At 37.6% G+C, this 14,956-nt stretch overlaps 1 long non-coding RNA gene across 1 annotated transcript; it reads left to right on the top strand.

The window, feature by feature from the left end:
• The first annotated feature begins 1,805 nt into the window (after positions 1–1,805).
• LOC127217093 (uncharacterized) lies at positions 1,806–4,482 on the top strand. Its single transcript, XR_007834077.1, has 3 exons — positions 1,806–1,920; positions 2,818–2,917; positions 4,413–4,482. It is a non-coding gene; the product is annotated as an uncharacterized LOC127217093 (long non-coding RNA).
• The last annotated feature ends 10,474 nt before the right edge of the window (positions 4,483–14,956 follow it).

Genomic DNA, 14,956 nt, shown 5'->3' with positions numbered 1-14,956 from the left:
CATGGTGTAGACACCATCACCCTAAATGCTGTATGGAAGTATTTCACTCAGTCAAGAGAGTTCCTCTGTTGATATCTTTTTGCCTTTATGAAGAAGTACTTGGTTTTGTACACCCAAAGAGCTTCTTCATGCAAAGTTGCATCCAAATTTGCTTATTTGCCTTACAATAATACACCATGGCAGATGGAAGTAGGTTCTGTGAAGCCAGGTGAAGGCAGGAGATAATCCCCTGGAGGCTTTTGTTTGCTGAGATTCAGAATACCTGGTAAATGGTGGGTGTGACAGCAGGAGAAGTGACTTTCTGACAGATAATAAGACCTAATGGGGACTGCTTGAGCACAGTGGGTTATTCCATAACAAAAGGCTGCAGGAGAACTGGTCATGGGTTTCCCAGAAGCCACAGACCAGGGACAGTAAGAGAGAGAATTCAGGATGTGACCTAGGGACAATCTCCATCAGCAAGGGGATTCAGTTCTCATGCTGGAGCTGGGGTTCATTGATGAGTTTGGCTTCTGAAATTTAAGCAGGCCATGGTGCCAGAGACTAAAAGGTTTAACTAATCCATAGAAATACAGCATACAGGCAGAATACTGGCATCCTGTCATTCAGGGAGGTAAGACTTCTGGATGATGACTTTGGCACCAAAAAGTAATAACCAGAAAGAAAGAGGCTTGAAAAAAATGGGTTGAGTTTACGGCTATCTGGGAGTCTTACAGGACTGTCGTGTTGAGTCTTCATCTAAGCTGTAGATCCCATAGGAAGGGAGAGTCATGAGGCCACTCTGTGCAGAACTAGCTTAACAGAATCTTCAAATGTACATGAATGGGGCAATGGCTTGTTTTGTTGGTTTTACCAGTTTTTACTCCCTTTCTTTTTCCAAATGTTTTCTATTTTAAAATATAGCTAATTTGTAAGTATGCATACATTTGCAGTGTAATTAATGACTTCTTGATGAAACATCCATGTGAATAATACTCTTAGAGAAGGAAACAGGAACCTTCCAAGGGCCTTGTCAAGCTTTGCAACTTCTCTCTTCTGAGACTGATCTCCTTCTTGTTCTAACCATCTCTTTCTCATTTCATTAGTATTCATCTACTAAGTGTGCCTTCCTCCATGATATCAGCATTTCAGTACTGCTTGTGTCTTGAAATGTAGAGGTTAGATATTTGGTTTTTATATCTGACTGGCTTGCCTTAACATCTGCAATGTTCATCACCTTTGTGGCATGCAGTTGCCTGAGGTGTGCTTAAACCTGGCAGGCTATGAAGGAAGGGAGGGAAGAGGCATAAGTTAATGCAACAGTACTAGGTAGAGTAACACAAAATACAACCAGATGTGGCTTCTCTTCACATAGGAAGATATCCCACAGCTCTTAACGGCAGAGAACTGAAGACTCACAGAGTCTGTTGAACTGAAGTTCTAAATAGTTTGGGAACTCTTGGTTAAGATGGAATAGATTCTATTGTTGGCAGGAGGGAAGCAGATGTAGGTTAGAAGCTAAAGGACAAACTTGGAATGGTTATTGTTTAGACATGAGGTATAAGTAAATATGGATGAATAAAAGTCTAGTCCTCAGTGAGGGAACAGCCTCAAGTAATTTTTTAAAGCTCAGCTTCTAATGACCTTATAGATTAGGTTGATAAGTGAGGTCATTTCCTCTTCCTTCTCCACCTAGCAGACCACAGATGTGTCCCAGCATGATTTGGCGAGTCATTGTGGGAGGCAGTGGTTGAAAATTCTTGGGACCTGCTGTGTTGGGTATGTCATTGGGCTTACTGTGATTTCTTGAATTCTTTTGTCTCCATAGACCCATCCAACCCAGACTGCCTTTTTGTCGAGTGTGGATGTACACACACATTTTTGCTACCAGAAGATGCTGCCAGAATCAATTGCAGTGGTGTGCGCACCCAAATATAAACAGTGAGTATATATAATTTAAGCCTAGACGGTACAAGAGCAAAATCCTCTATGGCTCAGAACACTGTAAAAACTAAGTAATATCCAGAAAGTCTTAACTGAGTGCTATAGAAGCCCCCTTTAAGGTGAACATTCTAGCACCAGCTGCTCTTAACAGATGTGCTGACACCACTGCTCGTTTTCTAAGACAAAGCACAAAGAAGTGATCTCAAGTGTCAGAGGTTGAAGATATTCCACACAAGAAACTGCCTAAAGTGTCATTCTCAATGTCACCTTAGTCTGAATTCCTCAGCAGAGCTAGTGTTGGGAAAGCAATGAATCATCCTGTTTCTTTGAAAGAATTTTGTACCCTGGATAATGTCCCACAGGAATTAGTGGTCATAGGTTTGAGTGCTACCCCATTTATTCCTCACAGTGATTGGCCTGAACTGGATTGATTCTTCTTTGTGCTCAATTCTACTGTTGAGAATTTTATTATTAAGTCAAACTACAAGAAAGGGATCAAGAGAGAGAAAACCATAGAGAGAGATACACGTAAGGAGAGGAATGAGAAGGAGAGAAAAGAGAGGAAGAAAAGGGAGGGAGGACAATTAGGACTATGACAGAGAAGACATAGTCTAACAGAACTTCAATGATAGTGTTTACTAGGAATAGAAGGAAGACATATACATCATCTGTGCGGGAGGAAGAATTGTGCAGGTCAGAGCAGAGAGAGCAGGAGAGCAGGGGAATAAGTGTAGGTATGAAAGAGAAAGAAGAGAGGACATAGAGGAGAGGAGAGAGAGGGAGGAAAGAAAGGGGGAAGGGGAGAGAAGAAGATGGAATGAGGGAGAGGAGAGAGAGACGAATGAGTGTTGTGGGGATTTCTGTTTGACTGTGAGTCTGCCTTTCTCTTTTCAGAACAGGAATTTTCACACTGACAACTTTTGGATTAAAAGAAATATCAAGCTGCCCCAGGAGGGGCTTCCATCCCCATAATCAGGACTCAGCTCTTTTCTGTGTAGGTATCTGTATACAGGAGAAGAAACATAATAACATTGTGAGAATATCCAAACCCTGTCCCACAAAATTTATAAGAGCCAGGGATACAACCACAGAGATTCAAGGAAGCTTGAAATCCTGGAATCAGAATGCTAAGTCTAAGAGGTAGAACATTCTGTGTGTGATTATATGTATCATAATTAATATGTATATGCATTTGTATAGAATTTGGATCACACTCTGATCCTAAAGGGAAAATAACACTTGTATACATTTCAGCTCTTCTTTTAAAAAGATATATAATTTTATATTTCATTATATTTATACCTGTACTTTCATTGTGTATCCTTTCAAAAATAGAACCTATTTTTATTTTAATTTGTTGTCTCTGTGGATTTTCACATGGGAGTTTAGTGCCTGTGTGGTAAAAGACGTTTGCAGATGCCCTAGATATGGAGCAAGGCAGTGAACACTTCCTACTTCCCTTCAAGAATAGTAGGTGTTGTTAAACCCAGCACTATTCTCAAGGCCCCACCTTGTAAGTCATGGTTCATACCAGGGTGATCAGTTTTTTGTAGCCAGAAACTTTCTACCAGAACTGTTCAAAATTACCTAGCTCCATTTTGGAGTACAGTAATGTTGTTTCTGAGATATTAAAAGATATTGCTCATTTTAAAAACGAATTATCTAGAACGGGAGTTCCCAAGTTGCCAATTGTAATAACCCCTTCCATGGTGAAAAACACCCATAACATAAGCTCTTGGGCAGTTGCAGTAGATCATCAATTTGAGGCTAATTGATGTTACATAATACGACTTTTAGACTGATGATTACCTATCATGTTGTAGACCCAGAGTGACCATCCCTGAAATGTCAGTAATGTCACCCTTACAATCTGATTAATGTAATGACTCCCCTCAAGGTCTATTGGGTCACCTTTGCCATCTGATGTACATTATGACTCCAATGGTGCACTGCACTTACACATCTCTAACAACAAACACAATAACAAAAACAACAACAACAAAAAAACTATTTGCTATGTGACTCTGGAAAATAGATGGAAAAGATCCTGAGATACACAGAGATGATTGACTCTAAACATGAGGCATGAGGAGAACTAGGGGGGAGTGTTGGGGACCAGAACTTTTGACATTACTTCTAATGACATCAAGATTTCACCACTTGGCTGAGAACTATCTGGCTGCAATGAAATTCTTCAATCAAAACTTACTGCTCGGGATGTGGCTCAGTTGTGATAGTGTTCCAATTTTAAGCATTAGTATCTGAAATCATTTCCCAGCACTGATGAAAACAGTTGTGCTTATGTTTGCCTATAATCCAGCACTGGGAACCTCGAAGCAGTAGAATAATGTCAGGATCCTTCTGGCTTAGCTAGGCTATGTGTGCTAGCCTATGTCGCACAAGGCCCTCTTTTGGTATAAATAAAATGTACAAGTTGTTTCAAAACTGATTTCCATTCCCTAACAATATTTCCCTTTTTCCAATTGCAGGACTGCCGTCATGTCACCATCCAAAACAGCAGGGTGACAATCACGGATTTGCGATGAGTAAATCCCACAGACCCACCTCAGTGGGAGCCTGTGTGTGTGTGTGTGTGTGTGTGTGTGTGTGTGTGTGTGTGTGTGTGTGTTTTGTATTGTATATATGTGACTGAATGTATGGTGGTGTGTATCTGTGTATGTATGTTAACCTGTGTTATGTATGTTACATCTGTGTTAAGGATATCAATGGTATAGTATGTATTTATGGCACACTGTGTTCATTCACAGAGCCCAGATGAACTTAGTTCTACATTTCTGTTTTAGCAATTAGGAAAAGCTTCGATAAAACACAGAAGAATGTGATACATAAAGTCAAGACCTCTTGAGTACAAACCCTGAGTCTAGATGTGAGATCATAGAAATTTATTTGATTTCAAGGTGAGGTGGCTATATTTTTGACTTGTCAGTAATATCTTTCTTCAATAATGCACAAAGTGAGAAATGTGATAAGGCAATATGGACAAAGCCATCAGCTTAATCACAAGTATGGCAAAGGAAACATAATCTGCAATATGTTTTAATTTATGACATTTGCTATATTCATGGCTGAATTTTGAGGTGAAAGATCATAGCTCTTTTGAATAAGTAGAGAAAAATTGATCTAATATTGCATTCTACTAGAATTACAATTCTAGATTGTGAATGTAATTTTCTGTTTTTTGTTTCAGCCTCTTGTATTTGTAATGACACCTGATGCTAGAAACCCTTTGACTAACAACATTTCCTGACTAAAACAGACTGTATGGAATATTTAACATAAAAGAGGGATGTGTATGAATTGAGAACAAAGAGTACAAAATGCAAGTTCTTAGAAATAATTTGATATTAGGAATCATTTAGAGATTATATATACTGTAAAAATGAATAAGACAATGTTTACATATTTTATGTCAACAAAGTATAATAGTACATCTTAGAACATGATGGGATTTCAAATTTAATAAAGATTCCTTTTATTGCATTATAGAAACACAATGTTAGAAAGGATTTGAACATGACTGGTGGCCCCTCCTTACCTTGAGTACCACAGGGAAACCTTTTCAAGATGACAACCTTCCTGGTAAACATTTTATTCTTATGTCCATCCTTACTACAAATGTCCCTGATAGCGAAGCAAAATTTATTCCCATTACCCAGATATACAATCTTCTGGACCAGTTTTGATTTTCTGTGCAAATATTCAGCAATACATCATTTCTCTACATGAAATCTTACAGTAAATATATAGTTAGGTTATTTATACTTAGTAATTATACCCTCAGATGACATCTTAATTGTTTTCTTTTAAATTAGTCATATAGTCTATGAAAACTTTAGTAAATTCTATTTTCATTTTATATTTATATATTAGGAAGAGCTTTCTAAATCTACAGTCGTCACATATTAGACCAGTTGTCTTCCTATTCATCGTACTTACAAATTGTTCTATTTGACTGGCTTGCATTATGCATATAAAACTGTTTACATTTTATTTTCCTTTCATTTGAATTGAAATTATTCTATTATTGGGAAATGATATAACAATTAAGATTCCATAACTTAATCTGTTTAAGGTGTATTTCTTCTTCCAAAACAATTTGTATCATTGAAGATCATTCAATTAGTATTAGTAAATTAATAAATTACTAAAGGAATAACAGTACTTAATGAATGTATGATTTCTTCTAATGAGAAGATAATTGTCAAGGTACTTGTGGTCCAACTCTAAACTCTTGCTTGTTTGAATTTTTATGCATGTGTAGGTTAGATTGACTGATTGCATATCCAGTACCAAGGAGACCAGGTAATGGAGAAAGCAAAAGTGTTAGTTGTTGATAATAGCAGTTGACACAGCTTGTAATTAACTATGTGGTATTTGTAGATCTTCAAACAATATTAATTAGTAGGCACAAATTAATTACAAATTAACTAATAGGCATAAGTGAAGAACGATACTTTCACGATTGCTAAGCAATAGAGCTCACTCTCAGAATTAGTTACTACAAGTTCAGCAGGTTTAGTTATGCTCTGTGCAGCTGTGTCTTCCTATGTAAGTATGGCATAACATCTGGGTGAGTAGGTGTTATAACAGAACATAATACATCATATAATTTACTATAGTCAGTCTTTAGTGTCTGCAAGACCAATATCTTCATACATTTTTGTCTTCTGTACTCATTGTTTCACAGTTCTGAACTTCTGTGTAGACAAAAACATTATAGCATTCCTTGTGAGAGACTGTGAGCAGAAAGCAGATGTCCTGTGGACTGAGCAATGGATGTGAGACACATGATTAACTTCAGACTGTGTCTCCATCAGATCTGTTCATGCTCATTTTTCTCTGCAACCTGGTGCACTCTCAACTTTACATTAGTTCAAGTAATGTTCTGATAATCTACTTTTCCAAATTTGTACTGCATATGTAATAATACTAACCCAATTTGTAGGATAATAAGCATTCAACTCATGAACCAATCACTTTTATGCTACAAGTATGATGTTTGTTTTATTTAATTCTTTACATAAGATTTGTAGGATGATTGGCAATTGAATGTGACTTTCTCTAGAAGCTGGCATTATGGGCCCACAGATCAGTACACATAAAATAGATTATTCTGGAAAGATTCTTACTTAGGCTATGTACCTATATCTCAAGTGGTCATTAAGACAGATTGCATAGTTCATTCTTGAATTTATGTTTTATGTGAAGCTCCTATACATAATTTATTTTCATAAAAAGTAATGATTATCAAGAGTGTCTTCTATGGTAATTTGAAGCTTCTGGATTCTTTATCAGTTAAAATATGCTAATACACTACATACCTGAATATATAGGTATCATTTTAGAAATGTAATTTTTGGGACTTGCATTATAAGTTGATGTTTTCCCTGATGGTACTTTAGCTTTGCCAAATTATGTTTCTAATATATTTCTTTGGAATCTTATATGTATCATATTTTGTAAATAGGACATTCACTGTGATCTTCTCAGCCTATATCATACTGTATATTTAGCATCGTGTAGGATAAAAGACATAGAGGTTTATGTGACTCAGTAGGAGAAGTACTTACCTAATATTTGTAAGAATCTATATTTATTAGAAAATTTGTCAGAAAAATGGTAAATTATTAGAAATACCTGTGGTGTTCTTGTCTGTAGAAAGATTTTTATTTGTTTTAGGTGACTTCTAGTCTCATCATGAAACCCAGATTTGCCTCAAAATTCTGATGTGTTTATTTCCCCCTCTTGATTTATGTGGGATTACAGATATCTATGACTATGCCAGCAGAAAATTTTTCATAACACTGCAGTGAAAACATTAAAAACCAAACTTCCTAAGTCATACTTTCCACAACCACAAAATTTACAAAATGTAAATGTTTAGAGAATGGGGTTGGAGAACTCAGGTTTGTATTTGATATGATGTAGCCACCAGCAGTCAGCTACAGGAGGCAAACTCTATGTGGGGTACAAGGATACATGCTATGCTATAATAATAGTATATATTATCTGAACATAGAATGAGGTATATGGATGTTAGTGAGACATGTATTAGTGAAGTAGAGAAAATCAGAGGCATTAAAGTCAAATTTACCCACTTCTTAATTTTGTGTAAACTTCTACAGTGTTGAGACTGAGTTCACAGCTTACTGTCCTCAACCACTTCACAATTCTGAAGTTCTGTCTCATAAAGAAAGTTAGAAATTTTCAAGGAAAAAAATGGAAAGAAGGAAAGTAAGGAAGGAATCTGATTCATAGATTATCTAATTATCTCATGTTATTAAGTAATTCTTTATAAGAACTATATATTTTTTAAAAAATTAACATTTTCTTCTCAAGTCAAAAACCATTTTCTAGTAGTTGTACCTAGACATCTGAGACCAGGAAGTGTTAAGTGCTACATAAGGTATATAGACAAAACAGCGCTTCTATTCAATTCAATCACTGTGTGTTTGTTCTAAAGTGACTTTTAGGATAAATACATCAGTTTTTCATAAAATCACTCTTCTGAACACTGGAAAGTATGGATGGCAGTGTCCTCAAATACTGGCAAGAAGAAGCAGTCATGTATTCCATGATTCAACAGGATTTATTTCTACCTTCCAGGCCCACCTTTGACAACTTGACTTTGGTTCTGCACATTTTAAAGGAAAGTAAGTGTGATACTTATTTTTCTCACTGTTGTCACAAATCCCATAATCGAAGCAGCTGGAGAAGAAGCGAAATTCATTTGGATCACAGTATATGGATAGTACAAGAGGAAACCAGTGAGTGGTGATTGATGTACAAGCCAATTACTCACAAAAATGCCAAAATTTAGTGGTGGGAGAGAATTGGACCTTGAATGATTTGGTATCACAAACCATTGAGATTCAGAAACCATTTTAGAAGAAGGTTAGGACGTGTGTAAGAGCTGAGACTGTAGACAAGGGTAACAGCAACAGCAAACATTTTTAGAAATGACAGAGCAAATGTGACCTGTACAAGACCTGCACAGAACTTTTCTTGTCAATGTTCCTCATGGATGATATGGGATCCAACCTGAGGGACAGTAGTCACTTAGTGATTGTTCAGAAATGGTTAGCATTTTCTTTAGTGGTGCAGTTCCTGACATAAATGCTCTTTTCTCAGGAAATGTCATACTGGACACTTAGGCAAGAAACTACAATTAGACTCAACATTATTATATTACAGAAGACATGAAAGTGGAAAGGAATGGTGGTTTCAGCAAGAGAGGGAGAAGTATGACAGTGGGCAGTGACAGTAATATCTAAAACTCATTATATAATCTCTGACACGGTCACACAATAAGAGAATAAAATAAGATGGGCTGATACTTTATTTAGATTCATTAAAGTTTGCCAGAGTATTCAGAAAGCTAAGTCACAAGCCATAGAAGTCAGGCACAGATCTTCAATCCCAGGAGTCAAGATTAAGAGATAGATGGATTTCTGTGAATCCAAGGCTACCAAGATCTATACAAGCTTGATCCAGTTCTAAAGAGGAACAATTGACACAAAGACAATCTCAGCACCAGGAATCATATGCCTTTAAACCCAGCACTAGAGTGGTATAAAGGATAGAAGTAGGGTCTTTAGTAGACTATCATGGACTTATTCTCTAGCCACAATGAGGATAGGAAGACCCTGAAGTCTCCATATTCTCTAGCCACACTGTGGATAAGTTATAAATAGTCTTAGGGTTGGTGTGAGCCAGAATAGCCTTCCATTCTGAGGTAGAAAAGAAGTAGTGTTCAGCTGCTTTGCTTTTCTGATCTTCATTTGAATTGTAACCCCAATATCAGTCTCTGGTCCTTTTATTTTTCATGCTACAGAAAGTGGGAAAGGGAGGAAGAGGGGAGTAGGAAGGCAGGAGTGGTGGAATGAAGGAAGGGCATCATGGGTACTGTTCTGTGTATAAAGGTCATGAACCAGATGATGATGGAGTCAGAAGGTCTTTCCTTGACCTCATGTACAGGTTCCTTGGAGTTGCTGGAGAGAGGAGGCCCAGCCATGCAGAGTAGATGCATACTGGTAGCAGATGGAGCCAGGAGGACGAGCCATGAAGAAGAAATGGATGCAGAGAGCTGATGGGGCCAGGAGGACCAGTGATGCAGAGAATTTTGATCCAAGGAGCCAATGGAAACTGGAGGACCAGCTAGGGTGGAGGTGTCAGTGGAAGAGATACATAGAACTGTTCAGTAACAAAGTATCCCAGACAGTCTCCCTCCAGTGACATAGATCTCCAACATGTCCACCCATATCTGGATGAGACTGATCATAGTGATGGTGTCAGTGTCCCCATTTACCTCATTATTGTACTTTCTTTTCTCCTGGCCTTTACAGCTAGGCATTTGTTATGTTGTCATCTGAGAAGAGCCAAAAATAATCTGGTTGTTTCCTACTTAACTGACTGAGTAAATTATGTTTTCATTTTCCCTTTATTTTACTAATGTTTTAGACTAAAATGTCTTCATACTCATCATCATCTTTGTTCTTCCATCTTCCTCATTGCTTGGAAGATACATATATGTGTGTGTGTGTGTGTGTGTTTGTACTATCTTATATGTTTGTGTCTGTCTGTGTGTGTATAATCTTATATGCATTTATGCATATATGTATACATGTATATATATATGTATATATATGTTTGCATTTGTAATCTTATGTTTCCATGTATGTTCTTGTGTGTATGTGTGTTTCCTAACACAGCTGAAAATCTCAGCCTTGCTTAAGTTTTCCTATTTCCCTTTTCTCTACTGAATTCCAATTTAAATAGACTATGATATATCATCCAGTGATAATTTTTTAAAAAATATGTATTTTTTTTAAAGAGGGGGTTTCTTTGTGGAACTTGGATACCAGGCTTGATTCAAAGTCAAGAGTTCTGCCAGTCTCTCCCTTCCATGTGCTGGGATTAAAGGCATGTGGCACCTCTGCATGGCCTTTTTACATTTTTTTTTATTTATCTTTTACATTCCAATGCCATTACCTCCCCCCGTCTCTCTCACAATTCACATCTGCTCCTCAGAGGGTAACACCTCCCCTAGTAAGCCTGCTAATTCATCTCACTGAGGCATGAAAATGGCACCTCCATACCATCCACACACCTGTGTCTCGTCTGAACAACTGATCTCTCCATAGAATGGGCTCCACTAAGTCTGTTTGTGTATTAGATTGGATCTGGGAACCACAGCCAGTAACCTCATATGTGTCCCATCCACACCATTGCCACCTTTGTTAAGGGAGTGTAGTTGGGTCTTAAGCAGATTCCCCTTTGTCAGACCAGAGTCAGTGATCACTCACTATCTTGTATCAGCTGATTCTGTGAGTTTCCCCTTCTCAGTCTTGACTCCTTTGTTCATATTATTTCTCTTCCCTCAATTCAATTGTACTCAGGTGCTTGACCCAATGATATTGAAGTGACCAGAGCCTCACCCAGCCATGAGAGGCTGCAGAAGACCCACCAAGGTGTAGGCCTCTGATTAACCAGCATGTACTGAGCTTTTGTCCAGCTTCTGACATTGCCTGACCTTGCTGAACCTTGCCCCAGTCACTAGGAAGCCCTGAGGCAAGTTAGCTGGGTGGGTCTGAATGTGCTTTATAGTATGTGAAGTACAGAGCATAGCAGACTCCATGGGAGGCCTGTAAACATGGCAACCATTTCTGCAGGGGTAGTTGGCCAATCAATACAGGACAAGTTGCCCAAGCCTGGAGTCACACAAATCCTCAGACTGTTGCAGACCCCAGACACTCCCCTTGGTCTACCCCAAAAAATCCCCTGCCCTATCATCCCTCTGGCTGCTTCTCAATCCACCCAATGTGTCAGATGGACAGAGGACAGAAATTAATATAGTTAACTTATTAATTAATTAAAACTCTTTGCTTTTGCATCAGATCAGTTCTCTTGGTGATTTTTGGAGTCAGAATTTGTGCACAATAATTAGGTGTGGATTTATGCATCTCTTTCCATCTGTTTCTAGATTAGGGTTGTAGTTTCTCTGGGATTGTGGATTGTAGCCTGTGTATCATTTGCTTTTTGTCTGGTATCTTCTCATGAGTGAGGGGGGAAACAAATGATTTTTTCTAGTTTTGCTCACTTGCCTGCCAATTTTGGATAATTTTGTTTCTTAACATTGATAAGTAGTCCACAGTGTAAATGTACCACACTTTCCTTATACTTTATTCGATTGACAAACATCTAGGTTGTTTGCAGGGTATGGCAATTATGAATAATGTTGCTATGAACATAGTTGAGTAGTTGTCCTTTTTATGTGGATATGCCGCCTTTGGGAACATGCCCAAAAGTGGTAATGCAGTATCTAGAGGTAGGTTGATCTCTAGCTTTCTGGGAAATCTCCACACTGATTTCCATACCAGTTGTAAGAGTTTGCATTCTTGCCAGCAATGGAGGACTGTTACACTTTCTTTTCATCTTCTCCAGCATAAGCTGTCATCAGTGTTTTAGCTCTCAGCCTTTCTGAGATTATTCTGGTGAGACTGTTCTGTTTATATCTCTACCCATTTTTAAAAATTAGATTATTTGGTGTTTTGATGCCTAGTTTCTTCAGTTCTTTGTATAATTTGGAGATTAGCACTCTATCAGATGTGGGGTTGGTGAAGATCTTTCCCATTCTATAGGAAACTGTATTATCTTGTTGAAGATGTATTTTTCTTTGCAGATGCTTCTCAGTTTCATGAGGTATCATTTATTAATTGTTGCTGTCAGTCTGTGCTACTGGTGCTCTGAGTCTGAAGTTGATTCTGGGCTGATGTTTCAGGACTACTTTTTTAGCTGCTGTCCCTACATTCTTCATGCACCACAGTGAATTAAATTTCCCCTGTTTACATATTGTCTTCTTTGTTAAAATGCTATTTCTTGTTTCTACTTTTTGATTGAACTGCCCCTCACATAAAATTATACAGGGAAATTTGTAGTTGCTGAGCTAGTATAACACTGACAGAAGGTATACTCTCAGGAAAACACTTCCCAGTGATATATATATATATATATATATATATATATATATATATGTATGTATGTATGTATGTATGTATGTATATTCACCCATTCCTCCAGTGCTCACTAGAATGTTCCCCCACATAACACCAACTATAAAAATAGGTATTGTACTGGCTCCATCTGTAGAGGGTCCCCCTCCCTTGCCTCTCCCAATCTTGTCCATGTTTCTGCCTCAGTTCTACTCCATCTTAGCCATTGAGACAAGGTCTTTCCCCGAATCTCGTTCTTGCAGATATACTATACTCTCCCTTGTGAGTCAGGGAAACCCAAAGATCATTTTGTTTTTACCTTCTTGGCTCTGGAATAAGATGCCTCTTCCACTGTGCTGGATTTTTTCTAGATTTATGGGACAGAATTCAGATCACTGTGTTTACTTAAATTTTAACAATGATTTTAAAGTTATCATTTTAAAGTAAATAAATACATTTATTTAGTGTAGAGACAGGATCTCTCTTTGTAGCACAGATTCTTCTGGAAGTACATCTTCAGACCAGGCTGGCCTGGTACTCACAGAGAAATACCTGCTACTGCCTCCTAAGTATTGTGAATAAAGTTGTTTGCCACCACAATCTGGCTCCCGAAACAATTTTATTGACTTAGTCATCGTCATCTTCCCTGGCATGTTTCTCTATTTTAAAACACATTAATGAAATAACTCTATTTCCCAAGTCATGTCCTTGTAATCATTAGCTTAAAGGTACAAACTGAAATCCTATTGATTTCCATCCTCTGCTTGTTACATGAGCAACCTATTTGGTGAGTATTAGCCTTATGGGGGCACTGGAAATAGCCCTTATATGAGACAGCTATAGTAATTTTGCATATTCTATTAGCATAGATATGTATGAGTACTTATGGGCACATACCAGGAGTAAAATTGGTGAATCTGAGGATGCATGTATTATTAATTGGATGAATTTTCTCTAATATGTCATGAATTGATTATATAAACACATAACAAAAATATATGACATACCCACTCATTATTTTGGCAAATGTCAGCATTTTTATTATTAAAAGTTTGTGGTATCAACTTACACACTATTAAATAAATCTTAGTTAGGAACTGAGGGTGTAATCCAAATTTCTCCAGTGACTAATGGTATTAAATGAACATCGTACATACCTATGTATGTATATATTACATATATACATATGAGATTCTTTAGGCCTCAGAAAGTCATGCCCATTTAGAAATTAAATATTTAAACTTCTGTCTTTCTGTATTTCATACTAAAATATCTTAATTATATGGTTCCATGGGGTCTGTGTAAGTTCTTGTAAATCCAACCTTATCTGGTTGTGTTCAGATGATGAAACTGGAATCATTTATCCTCGCAAATATTCCCAGAGTCCCTCTTGTATTTTCTACAGTCTTGTCCATAGCTCATCATCACTCCCAAAGGACCAACATCTGGGAGTCAGTCACTGTCCACGGTGCTGTCAATAATGTGAAAAGAAGACGACTGTGCTTAACAATCTAAACATCATTGCATTTGTGTGTTTTGAAAATGCACCCACTGAAATTCTGATGTAACACCAAACCTCATTCAACAGGTATAAATGAAACATGACATTTGACATATTTATGTGAATGCACTTGCTGTTCTCCTTCATGAGGAAATGTTTATATGTCAGAGAAGGTGAGTGCAGTAGGGTTGGAGAAAGGATCGAGGGACTCATGAAGTAAGTGTTGGATAGATCCCTCTGTTTTTCAAATGTGGATCCAGGTACAGTAACACATACTTTCAATCCCAACACTGAGGAGGCTGAGACAGAAGGGCTATTATGTGTGAAGCATCCCTGGGATACACACTAGAGTGTAAATCTAGCAAGCTTAAACACAGCAACGCTTTGTCTCAGAACAAGTGAGAAAATCAACACTCTAGGTGGAACATAACAATGACATAACATAACAACTCCATTCTAAGGTGACCTCCCTTTACAAAATCATTTACCCAATCCCCACATTACGCTATTGACTCTGTGG

The sequence above is a fragment of the Phodopus roborovskii genome, unplaced genomic scaffold (assembly GCF_943737965.1).
Source record: "Phodopus roborovskii unplaced genomic scaffold, PHOROB, whole genome shotgun sequence".
NCBI lineage: Eukaryota > Metazoa > Chordata > Mammalia > Rodentia > Cricetidae > Phodopus > Phodopus roborovskii.
Note: the sequence above shows the minus strand (reverse complement) of the source record. Positions and strands in the feature narration are given on the sequence as shown.